Source organism: Mustela lutreola, chromosome 12, assembly GCF_030435805.1.
Source record: "Mustela lutreola isolate mMusLut2 chromosome 12, mMusLut2.pri, whole genome shotgun sequence".
Lineage (NCBI taxonomy): Eukaryota > Metazoa > Chordata > Mammalia > Carnivora > Mustelidae > Mustela > Mustela lutreola.
The window spans coordinates 31,582,501-31,606,982 of NC_081301.1; the positions used below are offsets into that span (position 1 = coordinate 31,582,501).

Genomic DNA, 24,482 nt, shown 5'->3' on the forward strand with positions numbered 1-24,482 from the left:
CTCCCCCGCTATTAGGACTGTTCCTAAACGGAGGTCCCCCAGCAACTCCTGATTTAGAATTTTCTCCCCTCCCTACATGTAATAATTTATGGCAAGCCCCAAAATAATCTCCTTAAAATACCCAAACGTTGTTGTTGTTGGGGAGCTGCCCCCCCTCCCGAAGCGTTTTATATCCAGGCCTCCATCAGGCAAATTTCGGATAAAAGGTGATTAGTGTTTTGGCAGCATTTTCATGAGGCTTTCTCTTGTATTCCTGCCAAAGAGCTTGCCAGGCCCAGATTTGATTAAAATGGCAGTGGGCTCTGCTACTTGAATGTAATTAGAACCATTCATTAAAGCTTTTGCTGACAGTTTGGCAACCTGTGCATTTTTCAGAGTATGGCCGGCAGCCCATGGAAACGGCTCCAGGGAGGAGCCAGGGCCCAACAGCCCAGGCCGAGCTCGAGGAACGAGGAACGGGACATCCTCCGTGGCCGGGAGCTCTCTGCTGGGCCAGGCTGGCACTCACGGGGACACACAGCTCCCTTCACTAGATTAAAAGGGATGGGAGTGCTGCTTTCTTATTGAAACCAAAGCTGGGCAGGAGGTTGTGTGGTGCCTTTTATAGAGAACATAGGATGCTTAACTTTTAACAATGACACCCTTGAACAAACCCATCTCACAAGCACACAGCAGCCCAGGACAGTCAACCACTTTCCCGGGAGGCCAATGTCCTGTCCTTTCTACCTCTGGTGCCTGATATAGGGTGTGAACACTTAGTAGGTACTCAGTAAATGCTAATGAATAAAGAACAGTCAGACGAGAAGTAGAAAAAGAAAAGCTTGCTTATTTTGACATCAGTGTTCAGAGGTGTGGGTTCCCTGCCTCTAATCCTTTTGTGGTGATGATCTTTCTAAAATGTCCATCTGGCTGTCTTTCCTCTGAAAACATTTCAGTATCTCCCATTGTCCCTAAGATGAGGTCCATACTCCTTAGCAAGGTGGGTAAGGACGTGATGGCGCTTGATTACCTCTCTGGTTTTAGGTCTCACCATCCTTCCTGCCTCCCCGCTTGCTCTGTCTGCTTTGGCCACTCTGAATTCCAAGCAGCTCCTGACACAGTCTCTAAAGCTGTCACTCGTGCCCAGGCTGTCCCCTCTACCTGAGCTTCATCATGCCTCTCTATCTTCATCTGACTCCCTTCTGCATATTTTGTGTTCTTTGTCTGAATGCTATTTGTCTCTCCCGTGAAGGCTACCACGTGCTACTTAAAAGTACTTTAGAACAATTTTTCCAGCCCTCATCTTTGTGGCCAACATAATCCATTGAAGTAGTCTGTGTGTGTGTGTGTCTCAGTCCCAACAAAATGTCACCTCCCTGTGGGCAGGCACTGTGTCTTAATCACCTCTGATTCCTCAGACCCTGGCATAGGACTCGACTATGATAAGTGCTCAGTAAGTATTTTTAAATGAATGAACCCTTGTGGCCATATCATATAATAAATATACGTATACCTCATGATTTGATTTCTAGATCTTAGCCATTCTGAAAAGTGACTCTGACGTGGTGGTTTGGCTCACAGAAGATTAGCTGAACCCTTAGCAGGAGGTAGATGGCACTTTTAAAACAGTCCACGGAATAGTCAGGGAGGTGCATGCTTGGCTCTACAGAGGGGCCTCATGCCAGGGAATCCAACTCAGAGGGACGGTTTTATTGGCTGCGCAAATCCCCCCCGTGCCCGTTCCCTGCCTCCTCGCTGCACTGATGCTGACTCCTGTGCTTGACTTCTGCTCTTGGCATTGTCCGTCCTGACTCCAGAAAACTGCTTTGGCTTGACTCTGCTACCTTGACCTGGCTTCTCAGAATGCTCTTTTGTCCATTGTTGGTCTGGAACCAAAGCCCCAGATTTCAGTCCCACTGCACCATGCCTTGAGTCCCATTTCCCAGGTTGCACAACCAAGGTACATAGAGGTTGGGTGACAGCACTGAGAGTGTCAGCCATACAGCCAAGCCTTTGAACACAGTGGGTTTATTATGTCTACCATGTCCACAGAGAGGTGGAGGGGTCACCCAGTCATCCTCAGGTGGAAAGAACAGACACCTGAAAGATTTTAAAGAATGAGCCACAATAAAACCGCAGTGAACTTGAAATTACGGGCCTTTGGCAATCGTTTCAATTACGGTTCGCATCCCAGTGCTGTTCCTGTTGGCAGAGGTTGGGTTGATAACCCTGCTTTGAAAGCATAATCCTATGCAGTCTCAGAAGGAAGATGGGGGAGTGGTGGTAGGACACTGACATGCACTGTTCACGAGTTTTCATACGAGCACAACAGATCTATTGTTCTTGTGAAAACAAATCACCTAAATGGAGATTTGTATATTGTATGTATATATACATATATCTGTTGAATTATATAAATAGATGTATTTGTGTATTTAGACATATGTCCAAATAGATGTTAAATAGATATTTTTAAATCTTGGGAAAAATGAAGCTGGGGAGGCTCACATGGAGGGGACACTTTCACTTATTTTTATACTTATTAAGAAGAGAGTTAGAAATAATTTTTTACTTTTTTATGTTATTCTACCTTTGTTTAGCAGTTTTACTTCCAGGAGTCTATTCTAAGATGATAACTGGACAAACATATAAATTGGGTACATGTATAAAGATGTTCATCACAACAGCATCTATGTATCTAATACCAAACATTGGAAATAATATTCCAATCATATGTCTTTAGAATGAAATTCACTGGGCCATTAAAAATAATGTTGTAGAAAATAAATAATATTTATTGACATGAGAAGTGATGCATGATATATTGCTGAGCTGGGAAAAAAACGACAAAACGATTTATACATTGTGACATTACTTCTGTTTACTAAGTGGATACACAGAGAGAGACTAAGTTTGGAGTGGATACAACAAAATGTTATCTGTGATTTGTCTTTGAGAGATAGATTGAAAAGTATTTTAATTTTCTTTTTGTTGTATGTATTTTCCAGTTTTCTACAATGGAAAGAAATCACATTTATAATAATTTTAAAAGTTATAAATCAGAATCGTGCCGCCTGGAGTTTAGCACAAACATGGGGCTCCAACTGGGGCTTTGCCATTGCCAAGGAAAGCGGAGAAACCAACTGTTTGGTTTCACACACGATGCTGGCGAAACTGCAGCCAAGGGCAGCATTTGTGTGTGAGCGTGACCATCGAGACCAATGCCGGGGACTTGATCATCACTCACGCCCACGTCCTTTCCATATTGTTCCCAGTCTGGTTAAGATGCTGCTCTGAAGATGCATATTTCACTCCGGAGAGAGAAGTCTGCATCAAATTGGGTCCTTTGCTAGCTACACCATGCATTTGCACCAATATTTATCCCATCTGTTCCGAGAGTCTGCTCCCCATTACTTACCAAACTGTCAGTGGCTCCCCATTATTTACAAATTCTTTGGCCGGGCAGGCAGGGTTTCATGAGGTCTGCCCCCAGCCTCCTTCCCCAGCCATCTCTCCCTCGAGTTCCTTTCAGGTACCTTCTGCTCTAACCAACAGAGGTGCTCGCCATTCGCTCATGACTCAGGATGCTTTCAGCCACCATGATCAGAAACCCAACCTGACTTCTAGAGAGAGGCAACGTGTGCTCTCTGGGGATTGGGTAGGCTGTAGGGATGATTGACTCAGCAGCCTGGTGTTGTGATCAAGGACCCCGCCCCTCTGCTCTGCCGTTCTTAATGTTGGATTCAAGCTCAGGCCAGAGGGTGAATTAGCTGCAGTGGTTCCAACCATCAGGTCAACATGGTAACATCTTGAAGGGAAAGGTGCACTTTTTTTAACTTGTGGTTTTTCTCTTGGGGCAAGAAGACTATTCCAAGAAGCCCCCCGCCCTGCCCCCGGAAACTGCTCCTCATATCTATTGGTTAGAAATAAAACACACGCCGTTCCCAAGCTGGTCCCTGACATCACGAATGGCTTTACTCTTCCACCGGTCAGGGCCATGCTTAGAGCTGGGGGAAGAGTCAGCCTTCGTGCTAGTGGCTGCAGGAGGGGCGGGCCGACACCTACACGAAATTTAGGGTTCTGTTAGGAAGAAGATTTCTGGGTGGCGATGCCATCCAACTGAGCCATTTCTTCCCACGACCTGTATTGTTCACACTGGTTCCCCCGCCGTTCTTTCTAATTCTTCTTATTCATATTTTTTGTTCATCTTTCCTAGCCTGACTCAAGCTACGTCTTGTCTGAAGCTGGCTCTGGTCTCCCCTGCTAGCTGTACTGTCTTTTTCCTTTGGAATTAAAACTGTAGGATGTTATAATTTTTCCTAAACACCTTTTATATAGTCTGCTATATACGGTGGTTATTTGTGAGCGTGTCTGTTTTTTTAAATGCGACCAGGAATTACAAGATGAGTTCATGCATTGTGTTAGAACGATTAGTAGTCAAAGTCAGTGTGACCAATGCGTAGTTTCTGGCGCAAGGCGTGGCATATCTGCCTCTATTCTCTTCTGCATGTGTGTGACAGAATTGATTGTAGCACTACTTCGAACAAAGCCTGGGCTCAGCCTCAGAATCGTTCTCAGGTGGTTCTCCAGGAAGCCATCATTAAGTGATTAGGACTGATGCTGAAAATGATGCCCCTTTGCCATTTTTGGCCTGTGTGTGTATAAGGCGCAGGTCAATTTTTAGGGGCAGAGGTTAGAGTCAGAGTAAAATATACACAGAGGTAAGCAGTATGTGATTCCCTGGGTCCTGGAACCCGACACCTAGGGAATCACCATCCCTGTACACAAATTCTTTGACGTTAAGGCACACTGAGATGAGTGTCACGGTGAGGTGGTCACAGAGAACTGGGTGAGCGTAGGGAAGACTTCTGCAGAAGGGAGCTCTCCTCATTGTGTATTCAGGACACATACTTAACCAGTCCCCTGTTGCCCAATGTTTAGATTATTTCTAATTATTCAATATGATCAATAGTATCAGAAGGGATACCCAGGTAGTCAATTTTAATATATTTAAAATTATTCTCATGGGATAAACTCCTAGAAATAGAATGGCTAAAGTAAGAGTAGGTACATCTTAGGGATATATGTATATATTACTAGCAATGTGTGTGTGTGTATATACATATATATATACTATATACACTATATGCACACACGTACATTACATGCACACATATATATTTATTCCTTTTGGGGTCTCAGTTGTGTAAATGTGTCATATAGTCCATTCAATCAATGTAATACAGCAAATTATACTGCAGTGCGTGGCCTTGTACATATATCTTCTATTTTATCTTTATCTAATATATCTTCTATTTTATCTAATATACCTTCTATTTTTGCCGGTGTGTTTTTGGGTTAGATTCCTAGAATTGGGGTGGCTGGGTCAAAGGGTAATCATATATTTAATTTTCATAGATACTGACAAATTCTCCCCCATAGAGATATCACTTTATAAATCCTACCAGCAATGTATGACAACGTCTATTTCCTAAATCTTGCCCACAGTCCAACTTGGGGAATAGTATCTCCATGGCCTTTTCATTTATTGCCCACTACTGAGAGTTACAGTGAGCAGCTTTTGTACGAGAAGAACCATTTGCATTTCTTTTTCCGTGCCAGTCATGCTCATTTTTCTGTAGATCCTTGGTCTTTTTAGTCTTCTTATATTTTAAGATATTAACGTGCTATATGCGATATAAGTTGATATTTTCCAGCTTGTCATTTGTCTTTTACTATCATTTGATAGAGTTTCACTGTGGAAAAATTTATCTTTAAAATTTTTGTATAGGCAAATCCATCAATCTTTTTCTTACAGTGTCCAAATTTTGAACCATAGGTTAAAACCTTTTCCTATTACTGTATTATAGAAGAATTGACCTGTGCTTTTCTTCTAATATTTATGATTTCTCAGTTTCTTTTCCTTTTTCTTTCTGTTTCTTTCTTTCTTTTCCTCCCTCCCTCCCTTCTTTCCTTCTTTCCTTCCAACATTTAAGTCTCTGATCCAATTAGAATGTATCCTCATTTATGACGTAAGGAATAGATCAGATTTTATCTTTTCCAACCTGGCTATCCATTTATCTCGAATCATCTTTTCTCTATGAATTTCTTCATCGTACATTAAATTTTCTTTCACATTGAGTCTATTTCTGGATTTTCTGTTCTATTCTACAGTCCTAGCTCTATCCCAATACCACATATTTAATTTTAGAAATGTTAAACTATATGTAGAACTTGGTAGGTCTTATTTTCCAGAAATTTCCTAATTATTTTTCCAGTTTGGATTTGAAATGAACTTTATAATCAACTTCTCAAGGTCTGGGAGTGGGGAGCCCCTAATAACATTTTTGTCAGGATCACAAGAAATCTGTAGTTTAACTTAGAGAGAACTGATTTTTCTAAATTTGGGTCTTTCTAATCAAGAACATCTTTCTGTTTATAAGAATAATTTTGGGTTTTAGGGAGTGTTTTTTTCTTTTGTTTTTCTCATAAGGTTTTAGATATTTCTTATTAGGTCTAGGCTGGGTACCTGTTTGTGTGAACAGGTCTTGTCTTCGATTTTGTCTTCTAACCCAGTTCATGTTTGTAAATATGAGGGTTCTTATTTTTTATATAACTGTTTAACTTGGATGTAAGTTCAGACTTACGGAAGAATTGAAAGAATAGTACAAGGAACTTCCATGTAGCCTTTCTCCAGATTGCTTCATTGCTTACATTCTGATATATACATAGTTTTTTCATTTGTTGTGTTTTGTTTTTGTTTTCCCCAGATTGCTTTGAGAGTAAGTTGGAGATACGATGCTCTTTTACCCCTAAATATTCAGTTTGTATCTCCTAAGAACAAGGACATTGACCTTTCATAACCACAGTATAGTTACCAAGTTCAAAAAATTTAACACCATAATATGACTATTTAATCAATAAGCGATATCTAACTTTAACCAATTGAACCAGTAAGTTCCTTTATATATTTTGCCCCTCCGTCTCCACCCCCTCCCTGCTCCAGGATCACACATGTATCCCATGTTGTGTATCTTTAATCTCTTTATTATGGAACAGTTCCTTGGATTTTGTGTTTTGCTTTTCTTTTTTAAGATTTAATTTATTTGTTTATTTGAGAGAGAGAGAGAGAGTATGCACGTGCAGCAAGTGGGAGGAGGGTCAGAGGGAGAGGGAGAGAGTCTCAAGCAGACTCCCCACTGAGTGGGGAGCCCGTTGCTGGGGGGCTGGATCTCACGACCCTGAGATCATGACCTGAGCCGAAATCAAGAGTTGGATGCTTAACCCACTGAGCCACCCAGGTGCCCCTGTTTTGCCTTTCTTGACCTTGACATTTTTGAAGAATACAAGTCAGTTGTTTTATAAAATGCTCCTCAATTTGGATTGATATGCAGTTTATACATAATTCAATTCAGGGATACCTATTGATTTTCATATGTGGATTTGTATTATGTGCTACTGTACTACTTTGTTCTATTCTTTGAGGTAGCTTTGTTCTGAAATCTCTTGGATTTTCCCAGACATAGAACAAGACCAGCTGCACATAGAGACAGTTTTATCCCCTCCTTTCCAGTTCTCGTGCCTCTGTTGTCAAAGACCTAGAGGGCATTTGGACCTTGTCTCCTGGACAGTGCTTGCATCTTTTCTGATTGCCTCTGATGGGCTGTGGATTCACTACTTGAGAAGGACTGAGTGTGTCCTTCGGAGGAATTTGCTTTTCCCAAAGTGCGTCTATGTGGGTAGGGAGTGGTGGTTGCTGACAGGATGGTGAGGGCCATGCTCATCACATCCCCAGATGAAACAGTGTTCAGATAGGGAAGAGAAGTATTATTTGCTGCAGAGTACAGAGATTCATTCACTGATCATGAAAATCCTTAGTGAGAACTCGTGCTAGGTGACAGGGCTATAAAGAAGATTGATTAACAGTTGGGGAAAGAATTCACTTAGACTCTATTTCATGTCAGAAGCCAATTATTCCAGGCATAATAAATGGCCAAATATAAAAGAAAAACCAAATACAAATGAAAAACATTAGGCTTCCAGAATTTAAGGGAAAGCACGGAAGGTTACAAGTATTTGAAGAAGTCATAAGGAACAACAATTAGCAGTCTTGACTACATGATAATTAAAAACACTTTGGCATAACCAAAATTAAAGGGCAAACTATGAGATAGGATAGAAAGTTAACATTTATTTGGAAAACATATATGGATTAAACCAAAAACATAGAGAATGACCTCAGTTCCTAAATGAACAAAGAGATACAGATTAGAACCATAATGAGGTCTTTTGCTTACTAAAGCTAAGTGTGTGTGTGAAAGAGAGAAAGAGAGAGAGAGAGAGTTATGGTGGAGGAAAATATTACCATTATAAAGATAGTGGCTAAAATCTCATAAGTAAGAAAGTCATCTTTGTTGGAAAAATAAATCATTTGGGTAAGAAGGGGACACTTCCCCCCCTTCCCAGGGCCTGGCCTGAAAGGGCTGAGGTAGGAGAAAGAGAGAAACCACTCTGCATAGCAAAGTGGGAAGGACTTTCAGTTTAGGCGTGCCTGTGTGCTGTGGGGACATCTGAAGAATGAGGGTCACAGGGACAGGACAGGGAAGCTATTTGGCCTCTGTGGGAGTGGCTTATGAAATTTGGGAGCAGAGATGTCTTCTGTTAAAATTTAATTTATCTGCTGAGCTGTGCCAGACTCCTCAGTAAACATCTACTCCACACAACTACCTCACGGGGGGGCAAAGAGTGGGCAGTGCTGGTACCCTGAGGAAATCCAGGAAAGGGGGTTATTTCCCTGTCTGGGCTGAGGCAGAACTAAAAGAAGGAAACAACCCACAGAAATGAGGGAAAGCTGAGACTCAGAGGCAAAAATGCTCCAAACAAAAAGAGATAATAGGTAAAATCATTTGTAAGATGGCTATACTGAAAACCAAAAGAGAAACTCTAATGAGTAGGAATGAGCGGTCAGGAAGGGGAGAAGTCATTGGGCCATGAAGAGGAAGCTGGGATGTCAAAGCACACAGGGAGGCAGGGGTTAAATCTACCTCAGGCCCGGCGAGGTTGTGCTCAGTGTCAGAGCACGTCAGCACAGCATTCAAACTAGTGGTTCTCAAAGTGTGCTCCTCGAGCCAGCGGCATCTGCCTCCTCCTAAGAATGTGTTATGAATGCCAATTCTTGGGTTCCATCCCAGACCTACTGAATCAGAAAGTCTGGGGATAAGGCCCAAAATCTGTGTCTTAACAAGGTGATTCTGTTGCATGCTAGAGTTTGAGAACTGCTGGTTTAAACTGTAGTTCAGAGAGACGATTCCAGGAGTTACGATCCCTTCATTCATCAGGTTTCTCAACAGGTGTTTACCATGTGCCTGCTGTGTTCTGGACACTGGTCTAGACTAGGCCTACAGAGAATAGGAAGGGTAAAGTCTTAGTTCTGGTACTATCCCATAAGGATTTTAGCATTTGTTTTTATAATTCTCATAGGTCCCATATTATGTTAATTATTATTTTATTAAGAATTATTTACTTATTTATTTTAGAGAGAAAGGGTGTGTATGAATAGGAGGAGAGTCAGAGGGAGGGAGAGAGAGAGACAGAGTCTTAAGCAGATTCGCTGCTGAGCACCGAACCCGACGTGGGGCTTCATCTCAGGACCCTGAGATCACGACCTGAGCTGGAATTAAGAGCTGGATGTTGAACTGACTGAACCACCCAGGTGCCCCCCATATTATATTAATTAGTAACTATGCTTCCAGTTGATCAAGGATGAAATCCTTAGCATTATCCTTTTCTTTGTATACTGTAACTCGGGAAATCTTGTGGATGCTTCCTTCCTTCAAAATATATACAGAATTAGGCCTCTTTTTCTTGCCTCCACTGTCCTTACTTTGGCCTTGCCACTGTTTTCTGTGAGAATTGAGGTGCTGGAGATTTGAGCCAGGAGAAAAGAGAAGGAGAGGGCAATGCTCAAGCATTACCCTCAACACAGTTAGTGGAGGGATCTGCTTAAGGTTCACGTCACATTGTGACACTCTTCTGCTAAATGCCAAAGACTTCCTGTTTCACTCAGAGTAAAAGCCCCTGTTCTCAGACTGGTAGACAAGGGTCTGCGTGATTATCCCCCATGTCCACTTCAGTATTAATTCAATTCAAATACCTGGGTAGGTCATCTTGCTATGCTATTTCCTTACCACAGCAGAGAGGCCACCTCCTGGCCTTTGCACTGGCTGATTGCTCTGTCTTGAACATTCTTCTCTCAAATATTTGCATGGCTAATTCACTCACCTTCTTCAGGTCTTGTCTCAGATGTTACCATCTTAATGGCCTTGACTATCTTATTTAAAAATGTAACTCATGCTCACTATCTGCAGTCCTGACACCCTTTACCCTCCTCACTAGTACCTGCTTCCCATGGCACTTAGCTTCCAAGGCATGATACAATGTCCTTATGCTTTGTCTCCTCCATAAGAACAAAAGATCCCTAAGGGCAGGGTCTCTGTCTTTTTGTTCTCTGCTGTAACTCATGTGCCCAGAACATTGTTTGGCAATAAACATTTGTTTAATTAATAAATAAAATGTTTAACGTGTTGCATTGTTATCATAAATTGACCTTTTTTTTTTTTAGGATAGTTTCTATTTATCTCAGTTTCTCAGGACTTAGTTATTATGTATCTACCTACTTTCTGCCACTTTATTTTACTTAGACTTTGGGTTGATTCCCTTGGATTTTTTTTTTAATTTATTTTTTATTTTCAGCATAACAGTATTCATTATTTTTGCACCACACCCAGTGCTCCATGCAATCCGTGCCCTCTATAATACCCACCACCTGGTACCCCGACCTCCCACCCCCCGCCCCTTCAAAACCCTCAGATTGTTTTTCAGAGTCCATAGTCTCTCATGGTTCACCTCCCCTTCCAAATTCCCCAAACTCCCTTCTCCTCTCTAACTCCCCATGTCCTCCATGCTATTTGTTATGCTCCACAAATAAGTGAAACCATATGATAATTGACTCTCTCTGCTTGACTTAATTCACTCAGCATAATCTCTGCCAGTCCCGTCCATGTTGCTACAAAAGTTGGGTATTCATCCTTTCTGATGGAGGCATAATACTCCATAGTGTATATGGACCACATCTTCCTTATCCATTCGTCTGTTGAAGGGCATCTTGGTTCTTTCCACAGTTTGGCGACCATGGCCATTGCTGCTATAAACATTGGGGCACAGATGGCCCTTCTTTTCACTATATCTGTATCTTTGGGATAAATACCCAGGAGTGCAATGGCAGGGTCATTGGGAAGAGAATCGATTCCATTTGCTATAGCACCAAGAACCATAAGATACCTGGGAATTAAACCTAACCAAAGAGGTAAAGGATCTGTACTTGAGGAACTACAGAATACTCATGAAAGAAATTGAAGAAAGATGGAAGACCATTCTATACTCTTGGATCAAAAGAATAAGCATTGTTAAAATGTCTATACTGCCTAGAGCAATCTATACTTTAATGCTATTCCAATCAAAATTCCACCAGTATTCTACAAAGAGCTGGAGCAAATAATCCTAAAATTTGTATGGAATCAGAAGAGACCCTGAATTGCTAAGGAAATGTTGAAAAACAAAAATAAAACGGGGGGCATCATGTTACCTGATTTCAAGCTTTACTACAAAGCTGTGATCACCAAGACAGCATGGTACTGGCGTGAAAACAGACACATAGACCAGTGGAACAGAGTAGAGAGCCCAGATATGGACCCTCAACTCTATGGTCAAATAATCTTCGACAAAACAGGAAAAAATATACAGTGGAAAAAAAGACAGTCTCTTCAATAAATGGTGCTGGGGAAACTGGGCAGCTATATGTAGAAGAATGAAACTCGACCATTCTCTTACACCGTACACAAAGATAAAATCAAAATGGATAAAAGACCTCTGTGAGAAAGGAATCCATCAGAATCCTAGAGGAGAACATAGGCAGTAATCTCTTCGATATCAACCACAGCAACTTCTTTCAAGATATGTCTCCAAAAGCAAAGGAAACAAAAGCGAAGATGAACTTTTGGGACTTCATCAAAATCAAAAGCTTCTGCACAGCAAAGGAAACAGTCAAGAAAACAAAGAGGCAAGCCACGGAATGGGAGAAGACATTTGCAAATGACAGTACAGACAAAAGGTTGATATCCAGGATCTATAAAGAACTCCTCAAACTCAACGCACACAAAACAGACTCTAAATCATATCAACAAATGGGCAGAAGATATGGACAGACACTTCTCCAATAAAGACATACAAATGGCTATCAGACACATGAAAAAATGTTCATCATCACTAGCCATCAGGGAGATTCAAATTAAAACTACATTGAGATATCAACTTACACCAGTTAGAATGGCCAAAATTAGCAAGACAGGAAACAACATGTGTTGGAGAGGATGTGGAGAATGGGGAACCCTCTTACCCTGTTGTTGGGAATGCAAGTTGGTGCAACCTCTTTGGAGAACAGTGTGGAGATTCCTCAAGAAGTTAAAAATAGAACTTCCCTTGGATTTTTAAGAAGGTGGTATTTCTCTCTTTTCCTTTTCTATGTGAATCCCCCTTCATGAGCATCTCCAATTCTAGAACATCTCTAATCTATAGTAAAAACTATAATAAAACACTATAATATCTTATTCTTCAGAGGGCATGCCTTTCTGTGATTTCTCCGTTGAGACTAACATTGACTTGCTTATGTATGTATTTTGTCTGTGTGTGTGGGGGGGGGGGGGTCAGTGTGTGTGTGTTGTGTGTGTGTACCTATTCTCATTCTTCAGAAATGCACAAAGATTTTTACCAAGTACATGTCTTGTGTGTCTCTTGAGGGAGCACTGTGGTCTACTGGAAATACCTGGGCCATTTGGCCTGCTGCTTTTCTCTCACTGGACGTTTGAGCAATTTCCCACTTCCATGCCAGATTTCTCTCATCGATAAAAGGTGAACTTGGACAAGCTTATCCAAAGAGAGTCATTTCTTACTGCTCTAATGTAGCCACAAAACCCAATTTTTGCTGCTTTATTTATTGAAATGATAGATTAGGCTAATAATTTTCCTTGTGTTGAACCGATTTTGCACATTTGATGGAATCATTCCTTACTAAGTTTCTGGCACGTAGCATTCCATGAATGTGTGTCAAAGGAGGGAGGAAGAAAGAAATGACAAAAGATCATGAGACTTTTGAATAGAAAGAAACGGGTTGAAATCTAATTTCTCCCAGTAATATGCTGTGAGATTTAGAGTCGCAAATGTCAGCTTTTAAAAAAGAAGATACTTATTTAAAATATTTATTGTGACAATTAAATGAGATTATAGATATGAAAGAGCTTTGCAAACTATAAGATGCCATGAAAATATTGTCATTATCATCTTCATTATTAGTATTATTGTAACAAAAATATGAAGGCTTGCTAAATTCAGCCTACTCTATCAGTATTACTAATTGGAAGAGAGCACCAGATTTTTCTGCACTTCTTAGCCTATGATGTACAATTTGAATATAACTGGCTTCCAAGGAAAGTATCCACTGTGAAATGTTGTTTACCATTATTATCGATACGCTTCCCGGGATGCCACGCTTCACATCTCCCGATGAGCCCATTGGGAGAACCAAGGGCTTCCATCGTTTGACAATTGTCCTGACATACTGATGCAACTTAATACTAATTAACCAGCGACGGACTGTTTGACACAGGTATTGGCATTTCTTGGGCCTTGGGTAAGGAGTTGACAAAATCACATGGACTGTAGTTATCATTCCTTTTCGTACAAGTTGACCTGTGTATTTTCATGGAAGGTGGTGCTGGAGCTCTTAGAGTCTAAGATGCTGAGCCTTGCAGGTGGGAATACCTTCAAGATAAGCAGCTATAATGGAAATACCTTTGACCCGAGGGTAAGAAACCCTGAGAGTCCGGTCCCAGCTCCATGACTGGCTGTGAGATGCAGAGAGCAAATCCTCCCACTTTGGTCACAATCCCTCACTCTAGGAGGAGAGAGATTTAGGAAAGATCCCCAGGGTCTTCCCAGCTCCAAACGTTTCTGTGATTCCAGGTAAGGGGAATGACATCTCAACAGTAAGAAAATTCTTCAAACCACCCAAATAAAGATTCATACAATTTAAAAGACAAAATGGTACTACCACTCTAAGGCAGATTAAAGCAAAGAAAAGGAGGCTTAACACTTTTTTTTTTCAAGATTTTATTTATTTATTTGACAGATAGAGATCACAAGTAGGCTGAGAGGCAGGCAGAGAGAGAGAGAGAGGTGGAAGCAGGCTCCCTGCTGAGCAGAGAGCCCAATGTGGGGCTCGATCCCAGGACCCTGGGATCATGACCGGAGCAGAAGGCAGAGTCTTTAACCCACTGAGGCACCCCAGTGCCCCATCTTAACACATTTTAAAAAAAGTAATTTGTTGAAAAAAGACACAAGAGGCAAAAGGAAGACCCACCCTCAACCTGAGAGGCATGAAAACAATGAGTTGTTGACTTTCAATGACAGTAGTTAACTTTCAAGACTGAAAAGAAAAAAAAAGTTCTTACATTCTTAGTTTTTTTGAACCCGGTAAAACGAATTTTGAACCCCATTTTCAACAGTACACCGACACTCGAACCATCTAGAGATTGCAGGCAGGTCAGGCCATCAGAGTAAACCCTACCCCCACCCCCACCCTCGACTCCCACAGGGCATCTTGGAGAGCAGGGCACTGGGGTCCACGTAAAACAGGGAAGCCGATGCTGCTCTCGAGAGGGCCCAGGCTGAGTGTCTTCCCCAGGGACTCCCCGGGTTAGCAGGAGCCGGGAGCTCACAGCAACTCCTCCTGCTGGGCTGAGGAGAGGGGTGTCAGACAGCACAACGTCTCTGCAGCGGATGGAATCCGACAGCTGACAGCCCCACATACCTGTGAGGTGTGGAACTCACAGCTGCTCAGTGCCTGGCAGTTGATAAAAGCCTGAAGCGAAAATGTCTGAGAAGAGCTTAGGCAAAGCGTGAAAACACTTGATCTAAGCCCTCTGACAGCCTGGAGAACGCTGTGAACGCCTCACTCGGCTTGTTAGCAAGGAAACCACAGGCCTTCCGTTTTGCCTCTCGGTTTACGAAGTGCTTACCTACGAACAGGAAGTATGAAAACAGAGTGCGGCAAGTTGACAGAACAACTTGAGTCGACGCCCTGATTTGTCTTGAGGAACTGGTCCTTCTTCCACCCCTACAGAACCTCCAGGCTCGGAATTACCCCGTACTTGGATGCAGATGGACATCGCATTGGGTAGGGACTTAAACCTCAAAGATACATTAGTCGTTCCTTTCTTCAGCTGTATGCTCCAGATCCCAGGACACCCATTTTCTTGACAAACCCTCATTATCCTAGACTTGTTCTCGAGTGAATAACTGTTACAGATACAAAGACACAATACTTCAAAATTGATTCACAATGAACAACAGCAACAAAAGAAACAGACTCATAGATATAGAGAACCAGCTGGTGGTTGACAAAGGGGAGGGAGATGGGAAGTAGGTGAAATGGGTGAAGGGGATTAAGAGGAACAAACTTCCAGTTATAAAATAAAAAAGCCACAGAGAGGAAAAGGCCCAGCATAGGGAATAGAGTCAATAATATTTTTAAATTCACAATCACAGGGGGAAAAAGAGGCAAAACAAGAAATGGACTCTCAAGTATAAAGAACAAAATGATGGTCACTAGAGGGGAGGTGGGGGGTGGGAGGGATGGGTGAAACAGGTGATGGGGATTAAGGAGGGCACCTGTTGAGATGAGCACTGGGTGTTGTACGGGAGTGTTGAATCACTAAATTATCCACCTGAACCTAAAATTACACTTATGTTAACTAACTGGAATTTAAATAAAAACTTTAAAAAAATAATGATTTGGGGGTGTCTGGGTGGCTCAGTCGGTTAAGCATTAGAGTCTTGATTTTGGCTCAGGTCATGATTTCAGGGTTGTGAGACTGAGCTCCAGGTCGGGCTCCACACTGGGTGTGGAGCCAGCTTAAGATTCTCTCTCTCCCTCTCTGCCCCTCCCCCCCAAAATAATGTTTTTTAACTCAAGTATAGTTAACACACAGTTATATTACTTTCAGGGGTGCGATATGATGATTCAACAGGTCTATGCATTATACAGCGCTCGTCGTGATAATCGTACTCTTAATCCCCTTTGTCTACGTAACCTATTCCCCCCCACCTCCCCTCTAGCAACAACCAGTTTGTTCTCTGTATTTAAGAGTCTGTTTGGGGGCACTTGGGTGGCTCAGTCGGTTAACCTTCTGACTGTGACTCAGATCCTGATCTCAGGGTCTCACATGCAGCTCTGTGCCCAGCAGGGAGTCTGTTTGTCCCTCTCTCTCTCCTTCTGCTCCTCCCCCAGCTTATGCTCTTGCTCCCTCCCTCTCTCTCAAATCAATAATTGTTTCAAAAGAGTCTTTTTGTGTGTGTGTTTATCTCTTTTCCTTGCTTGTTTTATTAAATTCCACACATGAGTGAAATAAAAAATAAGAAATAACAAGTGTTGGCGACGATGTGGAGAAAAAGGAACCTTCATGATCCATTGGCGGCAATGCAAACAGGCACAGCCGCTGTAGAAAACTGTATGGAGGCTCCTCAAAACATTAAAAATAGAATTATTGTATGATTCAGTAATTCCAGTACTAGATATTTACCCCCCAAAATGAAAACACTAATTCGAAAGGGTGTATGCACCCCTATGTTTATAGCAGCATTATTTACGATAGCCATTATAAAGAAGCATCCCAAGTGTCTGCCCACAGATGAATGGATAAAGAAGACATAAGGTGTACACACACACACGCACACATACACACGTGTCCTGGAATATTGCTCAACCATAAGAAGAATGAAATCTCACCATTTATAACATCATGAATGGATCTAGAGTGTATGATGCTAAGTGAAATATGTCAGAGAAAGACAAATAATATTTTAATACACTTAAGTGGTAAGCATTTTGTAATGTATATGGTTGTTGAATCACTATGTAGTATGCCTCAGACTAATACTATGTCACATATAATAGTATGTCAAATATACTTCAATTAAAAATTAAAAAATAGTTTTAAAAACCAAAACCCAAATCAATTTATAATGTTTTTACTTTCCTACTAACATCCAGTCTAGATTAGAGAAATAATCTTGAAACGCACTTGAAAACTGCAGTTTAAAATTGGAATTCCTTATTTATTGTCTCAACCACACCACATAACAACCTTAAGAGGGATCAAGATGTCACTGTGGGAGCTGCTGACCAGGTGTAAAGGGACGTTTGACATAGCAAAGTGCAGGAGCATGGTGTGACCACAAACTTACCGTGGACAGAGGAAGCATCCGTGGGCAGGTGTTGTTGATGCTGAGCCCTGCGTGTCAGGAGTTGGCCAAGCAAGGGGAGGGGTGAGGGAGAGCATCCCAGGTAGAGGGAACGAAAGTCCTAAGCGTTCGGAGGGGGAGAGCGAACAGCATCACATGAAGCGGAAGAGTAAAGGACAAAAATGTGCTGGAGCTGGGCCGCAGATCACAGCGGCTCAGCAGAATGAGATGACGTCATCAGGTTTTCATTTTTAAAAGTCTGCATTGGACTTCTGGTGACAAGCTGGTTAATTATAGTCCCCAGCTTGTAACCTATTCAAATAATCCAAAGAACATACATAGGGAAGAAAGTTCCAATTCCAGCAAATACAGTTAGAGCTACAACTGCCAACCCGTAGGGCAAAAAGGATGCCAAATCTGTGATTTGGGGTTGGATTTGGAGAAGGATGCTGAGAGATGATGCATAACCCTCCAGACCTCAGCGTGGTCTAGATTTTGTTAAAACTAAATGAGATGGACATTAGTTGTGAGTCAGGGATTCACTGTGAGCCAGACTTACCTCTTGTCCGGGTGATCTGCTCAGGTGATAGGGGCAAACAATAAAAATTAAGAAAAAAACCTCCCTAAACGTCTTCAGAAACCATGCGTCTGGACCAAAGCTGTCAGCAGTTCCAGATCATTGCTCTGCCCTAACTACGCACAGCATTCTTGAGCAAATAGCTAACTCTAGTACAATGGCCCCCTTCTTCCAGGAGAGGTGAATAAAAAAGGCCCTGTCTGGGTCCTATGTATAGATACTACCCACAGGAAAAGAATGAGATGAGTTCAGAAGTGGAAACCGGATGAGGAATTCACATCTGGAATGATTCCAAGCTCACCGAGAAAATACTCCAGAGTGTAGAAAACAAGTCCAGATAAATACTTTTTTTAACCCTCAGAGAAGTTAAGAAGAACAAGACTCCTTTGAAAAGGAAGCAAAACAGAGAGATAAAAAAGAGGAAGAGATTCTAAGATAGCCAAAGGAGAAAAGGCGAGCTGTGGATGTTCAGGAAAGAAACAGAACGCAATAACGCTGCCTTAGAAGCTGTAATAACCAGAATCTGGAGCATTCAGGAAAGTGGAAAGAAGGTGTTTATAAATCATTAAGATGACAAGGGATGGACATAGCAGATAAAGGCCAACTAAGACAGGCACATCAGTATTTCTGGAAAGGAGAACAGATACATGAGACATAAATGCATTGCAAGATATCATGGGAAAACTTTCCTGTAATAAACCCAGAGCTGAACCTGCACGTCAACAGAACACTCTTTCCAGAAAGAAAAAAATTTAAAAGACTGAGAACAACAACAACAACAATCTTGAGGCATATCTTGAGTTACTGAACTGCAAGGATAGTGTTGAAGCTGTAATTTTTATTCTGTTAATGTATTCCATGTAAAAAAAAAAAAAAAAAAAAAAAAAAAACAAGCCAGCCTCTGATTTCTCCATTGCAACATTCAATGTTAGAAGACTGAAGCTCTGTGCACAGAGTTATGGGGAAAGTTTTATGAAATATTTTCTACCCATCAAATTATGCTTTATTTATGCATAATTTATGTGTGAAACCAGATATCCCTTAAAAATGGATTTAGGGAATTTAGCAGCTCTGAGTTCTTCTTGGGAAAAATACCTATTTATAGACAAAATCCAGACGGTGGTCCTGGGACATAGACCACAGTCAATGGTACTGACTTTTTCTCCAGGTGTCCCTGTGTCCATTTATGTAACAATAATGGAAACAGTAGCAGAAGTTTAAGAGCAAGTACTGTTTATCTGATGCTTTGTAAATGCTGGGCACTTGGCAATCATTATCTCATTCAATCCTTTTCCCGAGCCCTATAGGCTAGGATTTCTATCAGCCCATTTTCTAGTTGGAGAAACACCTGTAACTCAGGAGAAATGGACTTTGAGAGCAAGTAAGCAGAAGACCCGCCTGTGGACTCTTCGTTTTCTGACTCTTCCATTTATGTCCCTTTCATCACTTTCATGTCTTTTTCATGTCCTTATCCTCTGCGTCATAGAGCCCGCCTCAGCTTTACCCTCCACCTTATAGATCTGATTTTCTGCAGAGTTCTGTCACTGACTGCCTTGGACCGTTATCAGATTATTTGGTAGCATTGCCTTTACATTTATTCCTTAATGGACTACCTCATTACATAGGAATATATTATCTTACCATCTCGTCTTTTATCTCTAGCTTCTTCGGGTCTTTGCTCTTACTTCTTCCAGGGCATTAAGTAGTCTCTCTCTGAAGTGTACTTGTATGGCCTGAATGGAATATATATTTTAAGAATGCCTTTGTCTATCTATCAATGCTACATTCATCTTGTGTGTTGTAGGAAGGTTTTTAATAGCCCCTCTGTAGTGTGTGTGTTGGGTGGGGGGGTATGTGTGTGTGTCTGAATATTTGATCTCGTATTTGTTTAAAATTAAGGTGGGTGAATTCCTCTTAGGTCTTACTTGAATAGACTTAGAATCTTTAAGTCTTCAACTGGAGGGCCGGTCGACCATGTCACCCTAGTTCAGGGACACAGAGGTCTATCAGAAGAGGTCTTATACCAGGGGAACTTTATGTTAATGAAGGTTTCTGCACCCAAATCCATTGTCTGGCTTAGCCTCCATTCTGTATCTGACAGCCTTCCTGTACTTCTGTCTTGCCGATCAAGGAAAGCCCGGCCATATCACACAAGAGTAAAGACACTTCAGGGGGACTCCTGCTTGGAGAGAAACCCTTCTCTCCTGAGCTTCCTGTTGAATGTGGCAGGTTTCCGCAGGGCTGCTGGCACGGCTGATTCTCAAAGATTTTTCTATGTAGCAAATGCATTTTCAAGTGAAGAGTTCCCTGCTTCCTCATGGCCCCTTCTGGCCTCTAGCCTGTACCCCACAGGAATTGGGGGTGCCCCTTGCCTTGGATATTTCCTTCTACTGGGTGCCCAGCCATTCCCCTTGAAGATCCTCAAAATTTGCAATGTAGGTCACGATCATTCTCTAGTATCACAGGGGGTGTTATCTGTTCCTCGTTTAAAATTTCCATTAGATAATTTCAGCTGGTTTCTTACAGGAGACTAATGTCTATAGGCACAGCCTATCTCTCCATCCAAACCCCTCCCAGTGTTTTACTTTTGGCATCTGCTCCCGGTCCCTCAGTTGGGGCAAACTCATCAGGTGATCCTCTCTGGCTTATTGGATTCAAATCCACACATGACTCCTGGCTGCAGCCCAGGGTGCTGCACTTGCGGGCGGGTCCTCTAGACACCACAGCTCAGCGGCACCTCCTAACCACGTATTTCTGTCCTTGCTTCCATTCAGGGTTAGAAAGTTTGGAACTCAGTTATTTATTAGGATCTTAATTTCTTTTACATTTTTGAATAAGGTCTTTATTTGACGTACATTTCCATGCTTTGTCATATTTGCCTCAATAATTTCTCCCTCATGTTTCCCCCATCCTTCTTCCTTTTCTTTTAAATGAAAACGTTCAGATCAGTTTTAAGATGCTTTGTGACCTAAAGGGGACCAGGGTCTGGAGGGAATCAAAGTTAATTTAGAAGCTGAAGGCCCATGTCTATATTTCCTTGGCAGAATTGAAAGTGACTAAAAGATTCTGTCAGTGGGATACAACCCAGCTGTTTCGTGACGCCCCGGGCAGGGGTAATGATGGGAGAGGACGCCCAGAAATAGGAGGCCTCGTCAATCATGGCTGCGACTGATCAAGGCCATGGTCAACTGAACAACCTGTTCTACTTACGCCTTCTTGTGCTAGGATCGGGACATGCCATGGATAAGTAGAGAATTTTTTCGGCAAATGGAGTGAAACAACCTCCACCAAAGGAAAAGCCGATCCCCAAGAAGGGGTAAAAACAGGCTCCATTTTATGTAAAGGCAAAACTGGAATTTGTTGGGTCCCATACAGCTGCTTGCCTGTAAGAATTGTTCCAGAGTTACTACTGGAATCCAAGGAAAGGCGATGCGAACTATTCTGGTAGCATTAGGGCTCTGAACCAATGGTCAAGGCAGGACTACAATGAGTGACCAAGCACTCCATAACTCCCTTTTTCCTCTCCCAGGGCTTTGTCTGGGCTCCCAACAGAGGAATGTCTAATAGGGGCAAAGTGTCTTGTGAGCACGCGCGGGCGGCTCTGTTCAGTTAGCGGAGAGAAGCAGCTATCTGGAGACCAAGGAGGACAGCGATGGGGGCAGCTGATCTGAGATGGGGCAGCTGACATGACATCAGCCTTGGCAGCGGAGGTGCTGACAGCAGGGGTGGGGCTCTGAAATCGCGTTGACAGAAGTGCAATCAGCAGACACCAGAGCAGCAGGCAGTAGCCAGCAGGAATTATCCCAGACACAGAGCTCTTCTCCCATGAACTTGCAACATACACCACATTGAGGTAGCACTCAGGCAGAAAAGCCCTGGTGGTGTCCACCACCAGTGGAGGAAATAGCAGTTGACTCTCTTGCTTTGCTACTTGCCAACAGCCTTTCAAGAACCCAGCCAAGCCTACGGTAGTAGAATTTCTGCACTGAGGCCAAACACCAAGTAACTACAGGCTTTTTGCTATATTCATGTAGCAACCACCGGACTTCTTCAAGTGGAAGATCGTATCAGTTATATGACCCACAATTATTTCTCTTACACTAGGAAATAAAAATGTTGCCGAATCAACCATGACATACTAATGATAAAACGTTATATCCTGATGTCAGAGATGTTAATGGGGAGGGGGGATTGTTTGCATCTTTGAACAGGTGAAATACAGTGCCAGGCCTCGAACCAGGGCTGCAGACAAGAGAGACAGCACATCTCGCCTCGATGAACTCACAGTCTGCTGGGGAAACGAATGCTGAAAAATCCGTCATGAGTGTGACTTGGGGCCTGGAGGAGGACAGATGTCTTCTCCAAGAAAACGACTCTGCCCCTGAAGTGTGATGGGGGTTGCCCTAGGTGAGGACAAAGTGGAGCTTTCTAGGAAGAGGGATTAACATGTGGGGAGGCTCTCAGATGGGAGAGCGACTGGAAAGAGAGTTGGGCAAGGCCAAGTCATGTGAGGCTCTAGCCCACATTATGGAATTAGGTTGGTCTCAGAGCAGTGGGAGGCTACAGAGAGGGTGAAACAAGATCACATCGTGTTTTTGAAAAATCACTTTATTTGCGGTGTCGATCGGAGGGAAGCATAAGAACAGGTGCAGGGAGATCAGATCATGAGATTTTGCAGCAATTGAGATAAGAACGGATAACGATTTGTAACAGGATGCTGGCCAGGGGGATGGAAAGAAATGAAGACTCAAGCGTATTTCAAGGGGGTCCACGACTTCTCTGTTTGGTTTCTTTGATTTCTTTTTCAGGAAGGTTGGGGTTTCCGTTGGCATTCACAGAAACAAGAATATTGACTAAAGAAAATTCCAGATGCAGACTGGAACCAGCTTCTGATGTTCTGGTGTTCATCCATGCCTGGCTTGGAATACAAAACTCCATACATTTGGATTTTTCCTAAACCAGGACATACTACCTTATTGGGGCAAAAATGTTCCCTCCATTTCCATAACAAATCATCCTTCTCAGATTTAGCTCTAGATAGTTTTGCCATGACCTCAGAGGACATCATGCTTGTGAGCATGAATTCAGAAGTTTTATAGATTGAATTATATATTTTTTAAAGTTTTTCTTTATTTATTTGATAGAGAGCTCACAAGTAGGCAGAGAGGCAGGCAGAGAGAGAGGAGGAAGCAGGCCCCCTGCTGAGCAGAGACCCCCCCACCCCCACCCCTACCCCCCTGCCTCCAGTGCAGGGCTCAATCCCAGGACCCTGAGATAATGACCTGAGCCAAAGGCAGAGGCTTAACCCACTGAGCCACCCAAGCACCTCTAGATTGAATTATGTTTAAAAAAAATTTTTAGAGCATCCTAATAAGAAGTAGTTACTTAAGGAAGATTTTAGCCAGGAGGTATTTCTAATTTATGTGGGAGTATTAAGTGCCCATCTATAAAATGAGAGACAGTTGTGGTATCCTCAAAAAACACATTACCCTAGAAATAAAAAGGCCTGACTGAGTCCCAACTTTCTCAACTTACTACCTGTGTGACACTGAGCAAGCCATCCAAGCACATTTAATCTGCAAAATGAAGGAGGAGGATCTCTCTACCTACTTTGCAGGGCTATATGAACATCAAATGAAAGTCGTAGCAAATATTTACTGAGTTCCTATTATGTACCAGAGACTATGCCAGGAAGAAAGGATGCAGGGGTGCTCAGACACCCGGAGTCTCTGTCCTCAAGAAGATTCTTACTGCAGGAAGGAAGCTACATCCTATAAATCGCTGAAGACATGTAAGTTAGTACTGTCATCAAATATTAGTAGTAGTAGAATTTCTTAGCAGAGAGTGTTGGGTCTTGAATGTTGTTAAGAAATAATTTTCAAAAAGGTAAAATTGTGACTCTCAAATAAAATGTACACAAGTTGAAGATTTTATTCAACTCATTAATTAATGGAAAAACCACTAGGATGTTAAAATCATTCCAAAGAACATTTGAAAAGCTAAGTATTTATGGCAGTGTTAAGATAAGATTGCTGAGTTAGGTACAAAACCTGTCAGTATTCCATCATGACCATAAACCATAACCCATTGAGGTTATCTCTTCCACCCAACAAAAATCATTCGCATCTCTAGCAAAACCGGTCTAAAAAAAGTCCACAGACAAGACCCTGCAGAGAGGATCTTTAGGCAACAGACTGAAGACTGTCGGGAGGGAGCAAAGTGCACCTCTGGGAATAGTGGGGTGCTGGGCAGATGAGGGTGTTTGAGGGGACACAAAGGCCCACGTTAGGGAAGGAGAGAAGGGGAGTTAGCCTGGGACCATCTTGGATTCTCCTGGGGTAGATTGCCTAGAGAGATAATAGGACGGACCTCCAGATACTCAGGAGCCGAAATGGACATCTTTCCCATCAAGGGGGTCATAGTCAGAGGCCCCAGAGGGGAGGTCATTGAGTCTTTTATGAAAGCTTCACTGAGGAGACAGAATCAGCAATGGGACTCCACCTGCCCAAAGAACACCACAGCCAGATTGTACCAAACCAATCAGCGAACACCTTTCCTCCCCCTTATTTCT

General features: G+C 42.4%; 1 long non-coding RNA gene across 4 annotated transcripts in view; it reads left to right on the forward strand.

The window, feature by feature from the left end:
* Positions 1–23,815, forward strand: part of LOC131812696 (uncharacterized) — a 362,864-nt gene extending 339,049 nt beyond the window's left edge. For all 4 annotated transcript variants that reach the window (XR_009346443.1, XR_009346442.1, XR_009346444.1 and 1 more), the window contains 2 exons: positions 22,123–22,318; positions 22,720–23,815. This is a non-coding gene — a long non-coding RNA (uncharacterized LOC131812696). The remainder of the gene's footprint in view (positions 1–22,122; positions 22,319–22,719) is intronic.
* The last annotated feature ends 667 nt before the right edge of the window (positions 23,816–24,482 follow it).